This window comes from Pleurodeles waltl, chromosome 6, assembly GCF_031143425.1.
Source record: "Pleurodeles waltl isolate 20211129_DDA chromosome 6, aPleWal1.hap1.20221129, whole genome shotgun sequence".
NCBI lineage: Eukaryota > Metazoa > Chordata > Amphibia > Caudata > Salamandridae > Pleurodeles > Pleurodeles waltl.
The window spans coordinates 688321253-688342457 of NC_090445.1; positions in this window are offsets into that span (position 1 = coordinate 688321253).

Here is a 21205-nt window from a genome sequence, read left to right on the forward strand (position 1 = left end):
CTTAGGCCCTGGACCCTTGGTGTGGCTCACGAGTTCTTGAAATCAAGATTTTGGGCTCTTCGTGACTGTAAACAGATCTGCTCACACCAGAACTGTGCCTCTTACACCGAAGTTCAACATGAGTCGTCGCCAACCTGTCTCTTCACACAGGAAGCATCAATCACCTGTGGAGGACTGCCACCGAAAAGGACCACCACGATTGCTTCCCAGAGTGAATTTGGGAGTATCTCTTATGAGAAGGCTGATTTGTACACTTTAAGCATGTGACGGGCAAGTTTGGATCTGAAGGTGGTGTAAAATTATACCAGCCAGCCATCTGCTCCAGGAGTCTTGCACCGTGCCATTTGTGATACCTGCAGGTATGGCAGGTGCAATTTGTCCAGGAACAAGCTGATCCGAGTGGTTTCTGCCCGGTGTGGTGCAGCCTAGAGCTCAACATAGTAGGAGCGGAACGCTGCATTAATAGCCACCTGTATATTGAGAATGCTGACTGCTCTATCTTATATGGCAGTAATGAGAACACTCGGGGATGTAGAGTGGAGAATCCAAGCCAAAAGCCTACCTGCCTTGTCCTCCTCCATGTGTTTCTGGGTTTAGTATGCCTTATGATCTAATCTGCACAGTTGTTCTACTGTTGAGCTGTATGGCAGCATCCCACTTGCTAGTGGGCCAGCAGTCTTCTGGACTTCTGGTAACCTCTTTTCATCTCTACAAATATCCATTTCTAATGTATGCAGTTCCCTGCGCAAAACCAGCTTAGCACCATCGTCTTGATTGCGTGCCCCCGTAGGTCCACTTTAAAGGCATCCCACTCTAAACCAGAGTCAGATGCCATCCCCTCGTTATCTGTAAAGTAGTAGATGATATATTCAGATAGGGTGTTATGAAAAGCTTCGTCATGTAGGGCATCAGCTGGCAGGAACCATGTTGCAATACAGGTGCACCCATGGCCCCATGTCTGTTGGAGTTGCAAAGCGCAGTGGGCAGTGGTCTGACATGGTGTGCCCCAGATACCCCGCCTTGACAACCCTCGTGAGAGCCTCATCACTGCAGTAAATGAAGCCAATCCTGGTATGGAGATCGTGTAGCCATGAGTAGAAAGTGTATTCTCCTAGTAGGGGATGGAAGCTGCACCATTCATCTCTTACTTGTGTGTGTGATACCCAGTGTTCCAGATAATGAGTGAACAGTGTTGAATGTGGCTCTGGTATTGGGGGCCGAGAACAATGTTGTTCAAGGTCTGGTACACAATTAAAGTCTCCGCCGCAGTAACTAGGAGCCAATGTAATGCTATGAAGGGCTGTGTGTGGGACTGCAAAAAGTGGGTCTGATTAGTATTGGGAGCATATAAATAGATAAAGGATAGTGGGAGCCCATCTAAGATCCCTTCCAGACCACATATCTCCCCTCTGAATCCACCTTTGTGTGCGACCCCTCTAGTAAGGTTCCTGGTGCCACCCAAATTAGTGCACCCCTGGCATTACGGGAATATGTGTTGCCTATCAGTGTACCTTGCCAGCGTGTTTGCATGCTCCCCAAGTCTGGCACCGCCAAATGTGTCTCTTGTAGGAGCGTGACCTGAACTTTGTGCCTGCCTAGGTTTTGATGCACCTGATAGTACTTTGCGTAGCACGCCAGCCCCCTTACATTCCAGGTCAGTAACAGGTATTGTGCTCCTGTTCCCACATCATGCATGAACATTCAATATCATCCATACAGGATAGATCAATGTTTGCTACTCTGTTTCTCTCAGTCCCCCCACCACCAGCATCCAGTCCCCTCCACCTCTTGGCCCACACACCAGCACCTCACTGCATTGAATGAGAAATCAAAAATAAACCTGCAACATAAATGCGTAACAATTAACAAATCCCCCTTCCCAAGCTGGTACCCCAAAGGGCATCCAGTCTACTGCACCAAGATGCAACTAATAGATCAACTTGTAAGAGAGTCATAGTCTGTGATAGTATGTATATGTGGGGCAGCGTCAGTAAAGCAGCACCAGTGCCAGTGATTTGGTCTGCCAAAGCCCTCTGCCATACAAGTGATATATCATACCTCGATCGTCCTTCCTTTGCTCTCTCCTGCTCAGGGGCCAGTGTCTGGTATGGGTTGCATTGTTGTCCATTGCTATATCATTTCCTCTGATGTCTGCAGGGTGACTCTCGCCCTCCCCCCAAGTAGTTGCTCAACCAGCGCTGGCGGGCTCTCCTGTGTTTCCCAGTCCAGGTTGCTTTCCCTAGACCGGGTCGGGGATAGCATCATGGCTTTTTGTTCCACCTCTGTGGCCACCTGTGCTTTTCCTTGGCTGCCTGTTCTCCTGAGGGGCCCCCAAGGACCATGCAGGAGTGGTGCTGCCTTCATATTTTCCAGGCTGTGTTGGTGTTCGCGGACTCTGGAGGCAGAGTGGCTATTCCCTTACATTCCAGTCAATTCCAGGCCTCATCTGGAGTTTTGCAGAAGGTGGCATTATCTTCCTGTATTATCTTGAGTGTGGCCGGGTATTGCAAAGCGTACTGGATATCATGTTTGCGGAGGCACTGTTTCACAGGCAGAAATGATGATCACTACTGTTGCACCTCTAAAGTGTAATATGGGAAAATGTTGACCTCTGGCCCAGGTCACCTGCAGAATGTGGTCCCTGTCTCTGTAGTAGAAGAGTTGGGCCACCACCAGGCTTGGTGGGGCTTCTGAGGGAGGGGCCGATCCAGGAGTCTATGGGCCCATTCCACTGAAAAGAAGGATGAGTGTTTACCTTGCATGATTGTTGTGGAGAACCATTCCTCAAGGTAGAGTTCCATACTGGGGTCTTTGACCCATTCCGGAAGGCCTACAATCCTGATGTTGTTTCTTATCGATCTGCCTTCTTGATCTTTGACTTATTGTTGAACATAGTCTACTTTGTCGTGCAGGGCCTTGATGTGTGAAGAAGTATCCTAGACAATTGGTCTAAATGAGGGTAGAGTAGATTCAGTGTTCTCAACTAGTTCCTTCAGTTTTTTGTGATCTTCCTCAAGAAGCTCATATCAATCCACAAAGCATCAATCTTCAGCTCCAGTGTAGTTTTAATGTCCAGCACAGCAGCTAGTATTTTATAGAATCCGCATGAGTGGGTGGCCACCGTGGTGTTGAGCGTTCCGCTTCTTAGTGTTGTGGGTCTCCTTCTGCTACGCCTCCTGATGCCTTGTCTTGTTTCGTGCAAACCATATTGACTGTGCACTGTTATAAGTCCAGGTGTCAGGTCTTGCCAGGGGGGAGGTCGGGTGGTAAGCGCTTGATTATATGTGCACTGGGAACTGACTGAATGAGCCCTTACCGCCCCATGTTGGTGCCCATTATTGGTTGGAGGAAAACACATGCTCCCTGGCACAGTACCTCTTGAAAGCTGTGCTAGGTGTCTGTGGTGGTCTGGAGTTCACAGGAGGGGTGGTGGGTGTCCAATATTTCACCAGATAGATGAGCTGCTTTGTCAGGACCCTACCTGTTAAGAAAGGTGGCCCCCCTTTCTGCATCTGTTTGCAAGGCTCCCAGTGTGTCAAAGGGGGAGAGGAGAGCTCCGTTGTGCCTCTTATGATATGAGGCACTCATGGCCCCAGACGATGTAACTGTCTGTGGCCTAGCTTCTTTTTCATGTGGCCCTGCTGCCACATATGTATATACCCTATGCAGGCGGGTGGCACCACTGGGACAGTGAAAGGGTGCGGGCACTCAACAGAGGTCGCGGGTCTCTGATGGGGGCCACTGCTTCCATGTTCCATTGCCAGTAAGTGAAAATGTAAAAAATTGCAAAATCTCAGCCTACCTAGAGTGATGTGTCTGTCTTTGTGAGGCTGCACCTATGTTCTGAATGCTGGCTGTCAGCTGCTCCTTTGCAGCTGCTCTGGCTTCTGAAACCAGAAGATAACTTTTCCTGCCCTTCACCTGGCTTCCAAGGGGCGTCCCAAGATCCTGACTGCAATCAGGAGGTTGATTCGATTGGTCAGGATAATTTTTAGGGGCCAAGGGCTGTAGAGCTCTGTGATGTGTGACCTATGCCGTTGCCATCTTGGCCAGCCCCCCATACAAGCGTCAGTTAAGCACACAGCAGCAGAATTTTTAAAAAGGTGAGAGACCCTGTAGGACACACTCTAGTGACACAGGGTCAAAAGTTCCTGTTCACTACTACTGATCACTACACAGCATGTTGCCACTACTGCGCTCATGCTGCTTAACTCCTAGTGAAGGTGGTGGCCTTCCACCATTATGACGGTAGCGCTTTTGACACCCCTCTGAGTCCAGTAAGACCACAATCCGTGAGACAGGCCTATGTCAAGGTGTGCACACATGATCCATGCTTGATTATCGCACAAAATCAGCACTAGGGATCCAGAGAACATGACTGTTGGGCACTCAGGGCAGGCATACATGTCTTTACCATGCGGGAGCTTTTCCACCCCAACAGACGCCCTTCCCAGATCAGAACACCCCAAACCTACTCCTAACCTGGAGCGGTTGGATGGTCAGATCAGTAAAACCAGTGTCTGTTGGCATTCTCATGGTTCAATCCAGCTCTGTGCTCTACTACAAAGTCTAACTCATGCAAAGAAATAGACCATCACAGCAACTTAGGATTTTTTCCCGTTACGGCCAGCAACTATTTCAGTGGTTTATGATCTGTTTGAACCACAAATTTAGGAGCAAAAAAATATTGGAAAAACTTACGCAGGGCCCACGCTATGGCAAGGCACTCCTTCTCCATAGCCATCCACTTCTGCTCTGTGTGTAGTAATCTCCTACTAATAAAGGCTATCAAATGCTCTCTACCATTGTCATTCACTTGAGCCAAGACTGCTCCAACTCCTTTGTCAGAGGCATCCATCTGTACAATGAAAGGCTGACTGGTGTCAGGCACTTTCAGTACTGATGCAGCACATAGTGCCTTCTTCAGTTCCTTAAATGCCTTTTGACACACTGCAGTCCATATTACCTTCCTGGGCTGCTTCCTAGAGGTAAAAGCAGATAATGGGGCGGGCAACTATGCTTCCATAGTTGGCCACATAGCCGCAATAATACCTGTTGAATCCTAAATAGGCCCTCACTTCATTCTGGGTAGTAGGTAACTCCCACTCCATCACAGACTGCATCTGGCATGCAATGGGTGACTCTTCCTGGTCCCCACCTCATCTCTAAAATAGACTATAGAGGAATGCCCCACCTGACACTTAGTTGGCTTGATGGTCAGTTTCACCTACTTAAGCCTTGTTAAGACCTGTCCAAGGTGCCTCGGGTAAGACAGACCTCTCTCGATGAATTTCTGAACACTCCAATATCATCCAAGTAGGCCACACAGAACTCCTCAAACCCTGTAAGAAAATAGCTCACCAAGTATTGAAAGTGGCAGAGCATTCTTCAGTTCAAAGGGCATCACCCTCAACTGATACGGCCCCCTGCATACAGAATACAGTCTTGTCCTTAGCATTGGTGCCAAAGCATTTATTTTATAACCATTGGTCAGATCTAAGGTCTGAAGTGTTTTGCAGCACCTACCCAATCAACAAGCTCATCTGCTCTGGGAATTGGAGAGGCATCGATTTTGGTTAGACCAAGGACTCTGAGCTCTTTCAATGACTTCCAAGTCCAACATTTTGGCAACTTCCACCTTTAATGCATCTATGAACCCCTTCGTACAGCCTATACATTCTACTCTTCACTGGCAGACTGTGACCCTGGTCTCTGTCATACACACAGACAGGTGTCAACCATGAAGTAAGCAAGAAGAGGTTGGCAAACCATCCTGGCACCTACCTACCCTCTCTCTCTGCTGCTTGGGCATTGACTTAGAGGCTATTTGAACTTCTTGCACAGTGCCTCCTTCAAGTCACTATGCAGCAAGCTCACTGTCTTCCTCAACTTCCACTGCTAGAGCCATGTCATTCACTGTGTAATCGCTTCAAAAGTAAGGCTTCAGTCTGTTCACGTGGAACACTATCTTGGGTTCCCTTGTGGCACCCGTGTCTACCAGGTAGTTTACCTCAGACAATTTCTGAAATACCTTGTATGGCCCACACTATTTGTACTCCAAACCCCTGGGACAAATAGGCTTAAGCACCAACACGTCCTCAACTTCTTGTTTCTGGTCATACCAATACTTCATCAACGCTTTTGCTAGCCCGAAGGTGTTCCTTTGCCTTACCTATGTATCCCGTCATCAACTTCCTGAGGCCAATCACATAGTCCATCAGATTCTTCTGTGGAGAAGGCTCCAGTATCAATCAAGGCAGGCACTTTCCTCACATTGATAACAACTTCTTGCACAAGTCCCATTGTATTGGAATGGATGTTCGTTACAGTGTCTGGGTCCTTTTTCAAATGTCCATGACTACTAGGCTGAGCGCCCCTGTTCCCTTTCGGATATCTTCACCCACATGTAGCAAGCTTGCTGTCACAGGTGTTCCTGTGTCAAGTTCCTTCTCTTGACAGTCTCTCTTTTAAGGTCCCACCTTCTGGCACTTAAAACAAGTCACTACTTGGGCTTAGAAGGGCTTCCTTGCCTTTCATTCTCAAGATTCTCCTTCCCAGACACACCAACACCATTACCATGTTTCCTGTGGACTTCCTGGGCCCCCCTCAAGTCCCATGAGAATTACCCTGGCCCTTTACCCTCTGGTTTGGAACCAGTCTGTGGAGAGTTTTTCTCCCCCTTCGGCATGTTGCTCCAGCCCTTAGTGAACCCTGGTAGCCAACCACTTATCAGCTAACACTGCAAGTTGTGCTAGATTCATCTCTGTCAGATCAGACAGGTACTGCCTAAGTGAGGTAGAACACTCCTCCATGAGGCACTGGACTGAAAATCCTTGGCCTCCATTCTTCTCACCCACTCATTCCAATCATGTATTGCAACATGAATCCAAGTTTCAAATGGAACATCATCTGCTCTCTTGAGGTCATGGAATCTTTTCAGGTATTACCCTGGCTTCAGACCAAAATCCCTAATCAGAGCTTCCTTGCTCCTCTCATAGACCATCTGGTCTACCACAGGCATTCTCTCAATGATGACTGTCCCTCCCAGTGGCATACTTCCTGTGAAGGCAGCTGCTTTGAAAACCTCACTCAAGGCCTGTGCTTTACAAGTGACCTCAAAGCACACAAACCATTCCAAAATATCCTGACCTTCCACATACATATGCACACAATCTTTTGGAACCTTGGCCACAACCTGGCCTGAACTTGAAGTAGAGTCACATCCCAGATGGAGTTGCCTTTGCTTCAACCCTAAGTTTCTTTCTCTCAAGGGCTATATTTTCCCTTTCCATCTTAATTTACATTTCCTTCTGTTCCCTTCCCACTCTCTCTGATTTTCCGCCCTTTCTCTCTGTTCCTTCTCTCTCTTTTGCATTCCACTTCCCAAGCCGATTCGTCCTGTTTCTCCCTCTCCACTCCTATTGTTCCTGGTGAGCTAGTTTTGGCTTCTCCCTCTCAAACTCTCTGGCTTTTCATCTTCCTCAGCCTTAGCTTTCTGAAGTGCCAACTGCAAGCTCAGGGTCTCTGCTGGACTCAACCCACCCAAGTTGTTTACTCCTGGATTTAGGAAAAGTAGTACCCTAGAAAATCCAGATGGTGTACTCACCTCAAATTTTATAGAAAATAAGGGTGCTGTGTCTTGGTAAAACTCTGAAAAATGCATTAGGGGACACTCAGTGTGTGTCTGAGATATACCTGTGCTAAGTGGATCCTAGAGCCACAGTGCCATCTTCCTGGGTTCCTACCATAGTTCCCTTCCCAGAGTCAGTTACTAACTCCTCCCTTTCACTCAGTATCACTATCTTGTCCATATTAAAATTCAAAAGGAACTCTTTGTCAGTGCCCCTGGGAATCACCCAGCCTGTGTCCCTAAATAAATCCTTCAGCTGATATATGGACCTTGTGCTGAGGTCAATTCCTAAATCTATGTTCTCCATTACCTATATACTTTACATCTTTTGGAAAAGTAGTTTTTTTAAATTTAAGTTTGAAAATGCTACTTTTAAAAAGTGGGCATTTTCTTGCTTAACCGTTGTGTGCCTCTGCCTGGCTGTGGAATATACGTCTGAGTTAGGTCTACAGTTCAGCTGTGTGTGAATTCAATCTAGAGAGTCACACAAAAGGAGCTGAGGTGTGCCCTGCATATCCTGATAAGTCTTCCTGGACTAGGGTTGAGGAAAGTGCTGTGTATGATTGTGCCTGTCCTTACAAAAAGCACTCTCCAAACCCCTAGAGTGTATCTGGGGGCAGGACAGGGAGAGTCAGGGTATTGTGCACTACAAAGACTACCCTTTGAAGTCTGCCTACTTCAAAGGCAGAAATGAGTATAAGTATTGGACTGCTGACCCCACGACTTCAGATCACTTCTGGGCTGAGGACATTCTACCAGGAAGAAGAGCTGGATGCTGTAGGAGGAACAGCCACACTGCCTATTGCTTTGCTGTGCTGCCCTGCTGCTTGCTGCTTTTGTCCTGGGAGTGAAACAAATTGACTTTGCCTTCTACATCTGGCTTTCCAAGATTCTCAAAGGGCTTGAACTGAGCTTGAGTAAAGACTTCATCTATCAATGCCTGGGCTCTTATGCTGAGAGTCCTGAGTGATGTCAAATCCAGTCCCTGGGCCTTACAAGTGGAAGCTGGTAACCTGAGTGAAAATCCATGCATCAAGGCTGTTGCGGCAAAAGAAAATCGATGCAGCACCTGCACTGTGGCTGAAAAATTGACGCAGCACCTGTCTCATCGCTGCACAATTGACACATCGCCTGCTTTAGAGTGGATCCATTGTTGCCAAGAATCTGGATTTTCCATGCATCATCCCTGGGTGTCATTTCTCTACATCAACCCTCCCCGCAACCAGGAATCGACACATGGCTGATCCTGTGGGAAAAGAATCCACGCATTACCAGCCGGGCCGAAAAAGAATCAACTCATCACCAGCCAGGCAGGGAAAGAACCCACACATAACCTGTCCAGAGTGAAAATAGTTGACGCATTGCTTGCTTTTCCCGACGCATCACCTTCTTTGCGGCCTGCATCATCATTGTTTTTGACACATCCAAGGTACTGTGTGTTCAAAGGATACAACCACTGATTTCTCAGAATTAAAACTCTTTTTTTAAACCTTTAAAAAGTGATAACTTTATTTGTATATGTTGGACTTTTGTCGTTTTGTCTCGTTTTACTCAGATAAATATTGGCTACTGGTGTTGAGTACTTTTGTGGTATTTTCACTGTGTTACCCTATATGTGTACAAATACTTTACACATTGCTTCCGGGATAAGCCTGACTGCTTGTGCCAAGCTAACTAGAGGGTAGCAGGGATTATCTGGGCTGTGTATCTCCCTTTCCCTGATTAGAGTAAGAGTCCCTACTTGGACAGGGTATAAACTGACTGCCAACTAGAGACCCCATTTCTAACAACCAGATGTGCTCTTTATCAGCACACATTGCCAGCACACACACACACACTATGTGTGTGCTGCACACCACTTCACCCTTCATATTGTACTCCATGTCAGCACATATACAATCAGTGCATGCTTTAGCCACACATACACTGCACAGAATTACATCTCTCATGTAATGTATTAATCTCAGGCACACATTCACCCAGAACATGTACTAACCACACATGAACTGCACAGTCCTGCTTCATCCTAATATTGTATCCTTCTAAGGGACACATACAACTAATGCAAACTCACTACTCCTGTGCTATGCAGCACTCCACAACTTACCTTATGTAGACCAAGAGGATTTGAGGACACAGCAGCAGAACTTTTAAAAAGGTGAGTGAGCCTGTAGGCCTCACTTCAGTGGCATAGGGCAGTGGTAACCAAGCTTTTGACTTCTGTGGACCCCCACTTTATCATTATTGGAACCCGGGGACCCCCACTGAATCATTATTGGAATCCAAGGACCCCCCCACTGAGTCATTACTGAAAGCCGGGGACCTAATATGTTAACATTATCACATTTTTTAAGCAGTTGCAGACCCCCTGATAAGGCTTCACGGACCCCCAGGGGTCCCCAGACTCCAGATTGGGAACCACTGATATAGGGTAAAAAGGCCCTGTTCTCTACTATTGATCACTACACAGTACGCTGCCACCACCAATCTCTTGCTGCTTAACTCCTGGTGAAGGCGGTAAATTTCCACCACTATGAGGGTTTTGCTTTTGGCCTATGTCATGATACACATGCATGATCCGTGCTCGCCTCTGACAAAGAAATCAGCTCTAGGGATCCAAACAACAGTATTGTTGAGCACTCAGGGCAGGGTTACACATTTTTTACCATTCAGAGGACTTTTCTGCCCCAAAGGCCGCAGCTGATATAGAGCCTTCTACCTAGTGGTCATCAATGAATCGTGGTACAACACTCAGGGAGTCCTGGCATATGCAGCTGAAAAGTGGGCACTCAAAAGTACTACGATATATCACATACTGTATGGGGGGACAGGATCGTCACTACCCAGAGTGACAAGAGTAGTGATCTACACATGGCTGGACGCTCTCTGGGATATGTGTTTTGAAGGGAGGCTCACGAAGCAGACACCTCTATGGGTGTGTTCTGCAATGCTACAGGTGGCAGCACTAGAAGAATTCCAGAAATGGGACACAATAGGCATCTCCATGCTGGGGGATCTAATGGAGGACTTGATACTCAAATCATATCAGCTTGTACAAGCGGAGGTTGACCTACACTGCAGTCACTTTTACCTCTAATTACAACTCAAGCATGAACTAGCACCGTATATAACGGGACTAGGGGAGCTAGCATAATTCAACCACCTGGAAGCAAAACTGCTCATGGGAGAATTAGGGGAACATACGGTCACACAGGTATACCTTGCACAGATACAGCATATTCCGGACACCTTTGCTGTGCTCCTCTCTGCCCAGAAGCTGGACCGTGGCCCTCTCACAGATGAGGAATGGGTGAAGGCAAGGGCACCTCCACAACACTCTGCAATCACAATGTGCTTCAGTTTTATCCAGTTGAAATACTTTCATGGAATTTAGCTAACAAGGCACAAATGCTGGAAAATGGGACCGATTACCTCCTCCTCTTACCTTAGGTGCACAATTCAGGACAGTGACTTATTACATACGGTATGGGGATGTTATACTGGGAGCTGGTGCTGGTGTTCATGGGACAAGTGTTAGGAAGCCTTGAGACCCAAAGCAGATTGTGCTGCATATTACCACAGACTTTAATGAGGATAGATATACGGTGATGTTGCTACAGCTGGGCCAAATGGTGGCCAAACGAGATATAGCCCGCTGATGGAGGGATAACTACCCTCCCTCACTGGAAGAGTGGCAAAGAGGCCTAGACTGGTGCATGAGTAAATAGAAGCCGGTATAGGAGGCCAGCAGTTGTCTCCGAAAATTGACAAAGAACTGGAAAAAGTGGGTGGACTACCTGGATATTGTAAGTACGCCAGGGGAAACTCAAGCTGACACTTTGGATACCCAAATCCGAACATATGAGGGATGATTGTCCTCTGCCCCGGATGGATCACTGCTCGGCGGCTTTTGGAAATTCTGGTCGAGGTTGGGGGTTAAAATGTGTTTAAAAACAAAAAATCAAAAGTTCCAAGAATCAGCAAATCCATTAGGGGTACCTTTAGTTCATTGAAATTATCAGACCAATCTACTTTTTTCACAAACCCCCAAGTCGCTCTCCCCAATACTCACTTTTGGAGGACATAGGTCTTATTACTCTAGACGTTAAGGCAAGACAAAAGACCTCTTGCAAACAGCCCTGCACCCACATGGGCAGTTGGGCATTGCAGTACGAGCCCAAAGAGTAACACATCCCAATGATGAAGAATGCCACCTTTGGTTGGGTAAAGGCCTGTGTTTCAAATAGAAGACAATAGAAGTGACATAATTCTAATAATAATTGAGTATATTTATAAGTAAATAAAATACGTCCGGGAGTACAGCACAGTTCTGTAACTGAAGCCACACTCAACTCAACTTTTACAAACAGCGTTTTTTATAGTCTTGGTGGACAACTAAGTTCCACTTCCTTCATTACATTCACAATTAACAAAGACCATAATTATTTTGTAGCTATCTGACTGCTTGTTACAAAAATACAGCTATAACAGATATAATACCCATATATCTCTTCTTACATACACAATGTCCTTCCTACATGTCGACCAGACTTTGAAGTTTTATGGTCTGTCTCCCACTCCCTGCCAGCCGTGATACACAAACATCTAGTGCCATGTCTCCCTTTCAGCCTGTCATGATTTACCCCTTCTCCAAACCCTGGTATCAGAAAGTAGCTCGGACTCTCCCCTGTGTATATGTTCTTCTAAATTATCTGTGGCATGTGAGGTCGGACTTTGACTGCTTTTACCTTGCACCTGGCCTCTCTTCTCCTTCTCCTTTCTGTCCCTGCATCCCCACATGACCATTGTACCCAAATTGGGGTCTGTACTTCTCTCGTATAATGTACACTTCTGCAAATTTGTTTTCTAAGTTGTGTGAGGACCAGAGTAGGCCCTCTGTCGTTTTCTTGAGGCCTATTACATTTCCCCCTCTAGTTGAATTTTCAACTACCTGCTCACCTTTCCTACACAATGTACCTATCTCGGTGTATGCGTTCTGCTTCTCCTTCCACACCTTATTAACTGATCTACTAGTAAACATCCCTCCCAGCTTCTGACTATCGGATTTACAACACCCTACAATAACCTGGGCAAGACAATACATCAATAGGATCATCACAAGAATTGGAAGAAGTCCTTTAAGCAATTCAGGTAACCAGTATGGCATCCACGAAAACAACCCTGGAACCCACTTGTTGGAGGCACCCTCCTCTTTTACCATTTTCTTCTGTAGATTATGCAAAGTCTGTATAGCCACTGTTATTGTTCCATTGTCCGCATCGTTAGCCGGCACATAGGTACAACAAGCTGTACTGATCTTGGCACAAACCCCACCCTCCATTGCCGTCATCAAGTCTAACACATACCTATGTTGCATAAGCATCACTCGCACTGCCCGCAATTCTTCTTTGATTGCATTGAAACCATCTTCCGTTGCATTGATGGCCTTTATTAGTTCCCAACGGGTTATCTGCAACCAATGAGCCTGAATGAATGGGAGGATGCTTCCAAAAAACAACTGGGCATCATTGAACAACCAATACTCTTGTGGAACATCTGCCCATGTTGCAGTCCCAAAATATTCAGCAGCTCTTCTCCTCTGATAATGGTGTAACAAAGCTGTAGGCTGGCTCATGGGATGATCATGTAACTTCAAAACATCCACTCATGGAATCACTAAGGAGGATGTGTGCACAGTGACTAAGGAACAAAGACCATTCCATCCTGTAGGAAGTTGTGTATATAGCCATTCTCCACAGTGCCAATTATAGACCATTAGACTGGAGGTCCCCCATTGCATATCATCATTATATCTTGTGGTGATGCAAGAGGAGGTGTTAATCTGTCCCAAAAGTGACGGTAAAGTGATGGATATACCACCAGCCGTATTACGAGTCCATTATATCCTATGGAACTCGGAATACGGCTGGTGGTATATCCGTCACATTTGGGATGGATTAACACCTCCTCCAAAGTTGTAATCAGTCCCTAGGTGTGCGACCCACTCGAAGAGTTGAAGGTGTTTCTACCCAGTTTAAATTTTGTATATTCTCATTCCATTTAGCCTGACAGTCCTGTTGTATGTTAGTGTTGTTTCCACTCCCTCTCCATAAGGAGAGAGCTCTACATCCAAATACTGCTCCATGGTGCCATTGACCATGGACATTTACTGAACCACTTACCCTAAGATAATGTCTCTCCTGACAGTCATAGGGCCTAGGTGTGGCTGCGTAATCCTTACATAGAAGAGTAGATTGTGATACCCCTAGGAATCCTTGTCCTAGTATTCTAGCATTCCACCTATCCCCCTTGAACCTTAGAGCTCCTATCCTCGCCATTGCTTCTATTTTTATTTCTATTTCCTTACGGTCAGTCAGAACATTTGTTATGTCAGCTTACCCTTTCTCATATTGTGTGATATTTACTGAAAATGTTCCCTGCTGCACTTGTGAAGGTTGCATTGGTGCCCTCATTCTACATAGGAAAAGATGGAGAAGACACTGTGTAACGTAAGGAGATACTTTTTTTGATTAATGTAATCTATCTGAATCAATGGCATGTGGAATTAAAGAACATACTAAACAAGACTCATTGGTACTTTGCATACCTACTTCTGTCATATGCTGATACCACATGTTGTCTGACAGTCTGTGATGTATCACATGAGATGTATTCTTATATTCATATGTCTCTGTTTTTAAATGCACAATATTTAAACATGATACAACACATGAACTAGAATACCATTGCAAACAATCCAAAAAAGTCTGTTGGCTGAGCTAATATGGTGCTCCACTCATGCTCCACTCACTCTTTGAAAAAGAACAATGTTATTTCTCCTTTGGTTCACTCTCCTCCAAACGTTCCTGTACCAATGATGATGTTTGACACAAAGCAGGGGCCAGTCGAATGTCCAACAAATGTATCCAGAGTTTCTTGCCCTCCACTTTAACTGCAGTGGGGGTGCTCTGAGTGACCGGCTAAGGCCCCTCGAACTTGCTGTCTTTCCATTGCCTCAGAAAGTTTTGGACATAAATGTGCTGACCCACAGGAATTGGACTGATCTGCTGGGCTGCAGTGGTGCACTTCTGCTGCTGTGTCACCTGTTTAGAGAAGAACTTAGCAGACTTCGACAACTGAGATAAATACTCACTCATTTCCTCCCTAAACACTTCAGCAGTTTTATGAGCATCCGTCTTTTGCTGTGCTATCGTTATAGGAGTTGGTATAGGGTGTTCTGTCACTATCTGATGCAGTGTCAGGTGATGATCACTTCCTGGCTGATTTCTAAGAGCATACAAACCTAGTGGAAGGCAGTAAAACCAATTTGTATGCAGTGTAGCACAGTTTGCCTATTTTGTTTTTTAAGAGGCCGTTAAGCCGTTCCACTATACCATAACTTTGGGGATGATAGACAGATGACAGTTTATGCTTTATCCCCAGAGAGGTGCAAATGTGTTGAAAAAGGGTGTTAACAAAATGGCTGCCATTGTCTGAATGGATTGTTTCTGCAATTCCCCCTCTCGGTATTACTTCTCGTATCAAAAAATTAGCTGCTGCTTTAGCATCATTATGTACACATGGTCCTGCCTGGATCCGCCCTGAAAAAGGACAGACCACGACTATTAGATACTTGTAATTGTTACATCTATAGAGCATGTCAACAAAATCTAAATGTAGATTTTTAAATGGACCTGTTGGGCGGGTAATTGTTGATGTAATAACTTTTAATGTAGATCTTGTGCTGTATTGTTGGCATACTGCACATTCAGCAATATACACTGTAATCATTTCCGATGATTGTGGGATAAACCAATCTGCCTGCAACGCAGGTAGAAGATATTCTTTAGCCGTATACGCAGGGAGATGCAGTTGCTCCAGCGCTATACACAACAAAACTTGTTGCATTACAGGTTTCCCAGTACTTTTCTTTCTATAGTTGAAATCTGTTGATGATTGTATACATCCTCGCTGTTCCCACAGTTTCCTTTCATGCAGTGGTGCCTGTTTCTGCAACTCACGTAAATGTGCTGTCTCAGTGTACGGAGGTGATAATTCAATATCATTCTCTTGTCTGCTTATCATTTCCAATGTGCTCTCTTCTGATTCAATATAATTTGGAGATGTTTTAGCTGCCTCCTTGGCTGCCCAGTCTGCCAGAGTGTTACCCCTGGAGACAAAGGGGGTCATTACAACATTGGCGGTAAAAGTTGCTTACCGCCGTGCAGAAGACCGCCAACACACCGCCGCGGCGACGGGAGCCCGCCACAGCTATTATGACACACATCACGGAATCCGCCGAAATTCAGACACCCACACAACACCGCCACACCAAAGGTCAGCGATAAACATGCAGAAACAAATCCTCCACCTCCACGGCAACAGAAACACGCCCATGCCATTACGACCCCCGAATCCACGCGGCGGTCTTTCAACCGCGGTATTTTATTGGTGGTACACACCGCCGCGCTCAAAATACACACACATCGCCAAAACACCGCCACATTGGACAATTCAAAATACACACACCTGATACACATACAAACAACACTCCCACACATCCAACACAATATAAAACACACACCCACATCACCCACAAACCCCTACGACCCAAAATTAGAGAGAACGCCATAGAGAGACAGCACAGAATAGAGAACCCCATCACACAGAGGCACACTACACCATCACCCACACAACATCCACGCACAAAACACCACATACCACTACACTCACCACACTCATCAACACATACACCACCCCATGTCACGCCAAAGACACCCCCGCTTCTCTGAGGAGGAGCTCAGGGTCATGGTGGAGGAAATCCTCCAGGTAGAGCCACAGCTATTTGGCTCACAGGTACAGCACACATCCATAGCCAGGAAGATGGAGCTATGGCAAAAAATAGTGGACAGGGTCAACGCTGTGGGACAGCACCCAAGAAATAGGGAGGACATCAGGAAGAGGTGGAACGACCTACGGGGGAAGGTGTGTTCCACGGTATCCAGGCACCACATCGCGGTACAGCAGACTGGCGGTGGACCCCCACCTCCTCCCCCACAACTAACAACATGGGAGGAGCAAGTCTTGATCATCTTGCATCCTGAGTGTCTTGCAGGAGTCGTTAGATGAACGGACACTGGTAAGTCAAATCTTAACTATCATATCCCCCACCTTACCTGCATGCAATCACACCCCCCCACCCTCACACCCTCCCCTATCACCCTAACTCCTCACTAATGTACCCATAACACCAACCACCCATCCCAACCCCAAGACCTGCATGACACAACTAAGCATGGATACCCATCACTAAAGCATGCCCACTGCACATACCCAGAACACCCCCCAACCATCAGCACACAAGCCCCCACACAGGAATGCCTGCACTGGGGTACACGCACACCCAACCATTGCACACCATGAAACACACACATGCAATAATCATGTACTTATACCCCCGCAGGAACCCGAAGGAACGTCACCACACCAGAGGGTCCAGACAACACCACTCCACCCCCAGAAAAGGCCCACAGTGACGACAGCAGCCCTACTGGATCTTGATGACCAGCCCGGACCATCGTGGGCCTCAGGACAGTCGGTTCCCCTTGCCCAGCCACAGCCCAACACCGAACTTCCACCCTCTGGTAACACCAGCACAGCACCCACCCAGCGGGCCCATACCTCCCTACCCAGGACAGGTCAATCAGCGGTGTGTCCACCACTACAGGGCACCCAGGCTAACCCACCAACCCAACAACAGCAGGGACCTGGGGGCTGTGGTAGTGGGCACATGGTCCAGGGGACGGAGGCACTGGAACACAGGGGAACTGGGAGGGCTGCTGTGCGACAGAGGGAGGACAGGCCAAGGGAACCTACTCTCAACGAGGCCCTCTCCTCCATCATGGGAGCATACCACCACTCCCAGGAGACAATGGCAATGGTCCTGGACAAGTTGCAGGAGACCCTGCGTCTGCAGGAGATGCAGTATTTAGGGTTCAGGGAGGAGCTCAGGACCATCGCCTCCGCCCTGGGCACCATTGTAGGGGTGCTGACGGACATTCAAAAGACTTTGAGGGACACCATGGCACTCCAAGGGGCCCCTGACACTAGCCACGATGATGAAATGGCCACCACCTCCGCCGGCGCTAGTGGACAGGACGCCCAGCCACAGGACCACCACACCAGCACCCCACCCCCTGCAGACGGACAACCACCACGGAAGCGGTCCCTGAGATCCAGGAACAGGACAGAGCAAGATGGCAAGACCCCTGCCAGGAAATAAGACTACCCTGATTGTCCCCCCACTGTGCCACTTTGTTACCCTGTCCAGATTGGAACTGCCCCAGCTCCACTTCCAATGGCCAGATGTGCAATGTACCTGTGAGACTAATAGACTGGACTCTGCCATGGACATTCTTCCACTATAACCCATCCCCATTTCACAACCCCCCTTCATTTTTCTGCACTTAAATAAACACCCTTGAAACACTAATAAAACTGGAGTCAGTCTATGATTTTGAACTTTGTATTGTCAATTACAGTGTCAAAAAGGGTTACCCATTGGAAGGCCAACATACCAATGTAACACATCACAAGCCTTTCAAGGGTGCAAGCTGTTGACACGTAGGTTACCACATTTGTGAAACTGAAATGGAAGGGGACAACTCAATTAAAAAATAGTGAGTGAAATGTAGGTACAGGATAGAGGTAGACGTGTGAAAGTTAATGTAATGTTAAACCTGAAAATGTACTCACCTGTTTCTCACTGGAAATATTGCTGTATGACTGACTCCCTGTTGTCGTTTTCGTCTTCCTCAGCTTCATCCTCATCACTGTCCACAGGCTCCACAGCTGCTACAACACCGTCATCTGGATCATCCTCCTGCAGAAAAGGCACCTGGCGGCGCAATGCCAAATTATGGAGCATGGAGCAGGCGATGATGATGTTGCACACCTTCTTCGGTGAGTAGAATAGGGACCCACCTGTCATATGGAGGCACCTGAAAATGGCCTTCAGGAGGCCGAAGGTGCGTTCGATCACCCTCCTAGTCCGCCCATGGGCCTCATTGTACCGTTCCTCTGCCCTGGTCCTGGGATTCCTCACTGGGGTCAATAGCCACGAAAGGTTGGGGGTAACCAGAGTTCTCCAATAGCCATACACGGTGCCTCTGGAGTTGACCCATCATATCAGGGATGCTGCTATTCCGCAGGATGTAGGCGTCATGCACAGAGCCAGGGAACATAGCATTTACCTGCGAGATGTACTTGTCTGCCAAACAGACCATCTGGACATTCATCGAATGATAACTCTTCCTGTTCCTGTACACCTGTTCACTCCTCTGGGGGGGGACCAGAGCTACATGGGTCCCATCAATAGCACCTATGACGTTGGGGATATGTCCAAGGGCATAGAAGTCACCTTTAACTGTAGGCAAATCCTCCACCTCAGGGAAAATGATGTATCTCCTTACATGTTTCAGCAGGGTAGACAACACTCTGGACAAAACGTTAGAAAACATAGGCTGGGACATCCCTGATGCCATGGCCACAGTAGTCTGAAATGACCCACTTGCAAGGAAATGGAGCACTGACAGCACCGGCACGTCAGGGGGGATTCCAGTCGGATGGCGGATTGGTGACATCAGGTCTGGCTCCAACTGGGTACATAGTTCCTGGATTGTGGCACGGTCAAACCGGTAGGTCACGATCAAATGTCTTTCTTCCAATTGTCAACAGGTCCACCAGGGGTCGGTACACCGGAGGATTCCGCCATCTTCTCATGTGTCCCAGCTGACGGTGCCTAAGAAGGACAACAGCGAAGAACCAGTCACTATTCCTCCAGGTATGTACCCACAATTATACACAAGACTACACCACTCACAAAACCCCTACCTGTATGTGTGTTGATTATAGGCCTAGCTATGTGTGACGCAGTAGTAAATGAAGCCATGTGGGCCCCTGAAATGGCGGCTGCCTGACCTCTAAAATGGGACAATGGAATTGTGGGGTAACTGCGCTGGCGTTGGACACCGTCGCGGTTGGCGGTCGTAGACCGCGGCGCAATGCTGCATTGGTTAACATAGGACCCTATGGGTCCCACGAGCCAATGAACAGGTGCGCCGGCGGGGATGATGCACCCCGCCGTGGACGTCACCGCCGCGGACGTCACCGCCATTTTCTATCTCTTCAATCACTAGATACCTGACCTTCGACAGGAGAGGACCTACACTGCTAGTGCTGCTGTAACCTCGGTCTGGAAGCGACGATGGCTGCTGCGTCTGGGGAAAGGGCCCCTGCCTTCACTGCACAGGAGTTGGAGAAACTTGTGGATGGGGTCCTCCCCCAGTACATGCTACTCTACAAGTCAGTACACAGGGAGCACGTTGGATGGGCTATGCCTGGGTGGAGAGGGCTGGTTGGAAGAGAGAAGGGTGCAGAGTTCATAGAACAGAAATGCATGGGAATGAATGGGTCACATGGCCAGAGTAGGGAGGGGGCCACTCACATTGACGGTGCAGTAGGTAATGACTGTTCCTCTTTCCTTGTGCATGTCAGGTAGGTCTGTGCCCACCAGAAGAGGGACATTTGGCGTGCCATTGCCAAGGAAGTCCGGACCCTTGGGGCCCACCAGAGACGGGGCACCCACTGCCGTAAGAGATGGGAGGACATTCGCCGCTGCAGCAAGAAGACGGCGGAGGCTCAGCTGGGGATGGCCTCCCAACGTGGGAGGGGTGCCCGTCGCACCATAACCCCCCTGGTGTTCCGGATCCTGGCGGTGGCCTACCCGGAGTTGGATGGGCGCTTAAGGACATCACAGCAGACACAAGGGGGTGAGTACAACCTCATTCTGTGGACTTTGCATGCATTGGAGGTGTCTGGGTGGGGGAGGTGGGCAGTGGGTGTCCCTAGGCCAGGGCGAGTTAGATACGCAAGGCCCCTCCGTAATGTAGGCCATGTGGCACTCTACCCCAGTTCAGAACAGTGGCAAGTTGATGTATAGTTGCCCCTTTGCCATCCATGTGCGCAGATTTCTACCATTGCCATGTAGGCCATATCCCAGAAATTGCATGTGCAGAGGGCAGGAGCACGGCGTAATGCATGGGGCTGCTGCGTCTGTCTTGTCCGCCAACGGTAGCGGTATGCCATGCACTAAAACTCTCTTTCTTCTGTCTCCCCCCTTTTCCTGCTCTCCCTGTCCTTTTGTACATCAGCATCATCAGGCGGAGGTACAGTGGCACCGGAGCACGAGGGAGCTGCATCCCACATGGCCATGGAGGGCCACACCACAGACTCTGAATGCACCAGTGGGACGGAGGGCGAGGGGAGCTTCACGTCGGCCACAGGATCACCAACCAGCGACACTGACTGGTCCGCTGATGTGAGCTCCCCTGTGGTGTAGGCACCATCTGTGCGCCCCACTTCTACAGGTACAGCCGCCACCTCCCCTACCAGCACCGCCCTCCCAGCAGCCCCTCAGCGTTCGCCCCGTGCCCGCTCACCCAGGAGGGTGGGCATCACCTTCGCCCCAGGCACCTCAGGCCCTGCCCCTGTCACCTCTGCTGCCCTCAGTGAGGA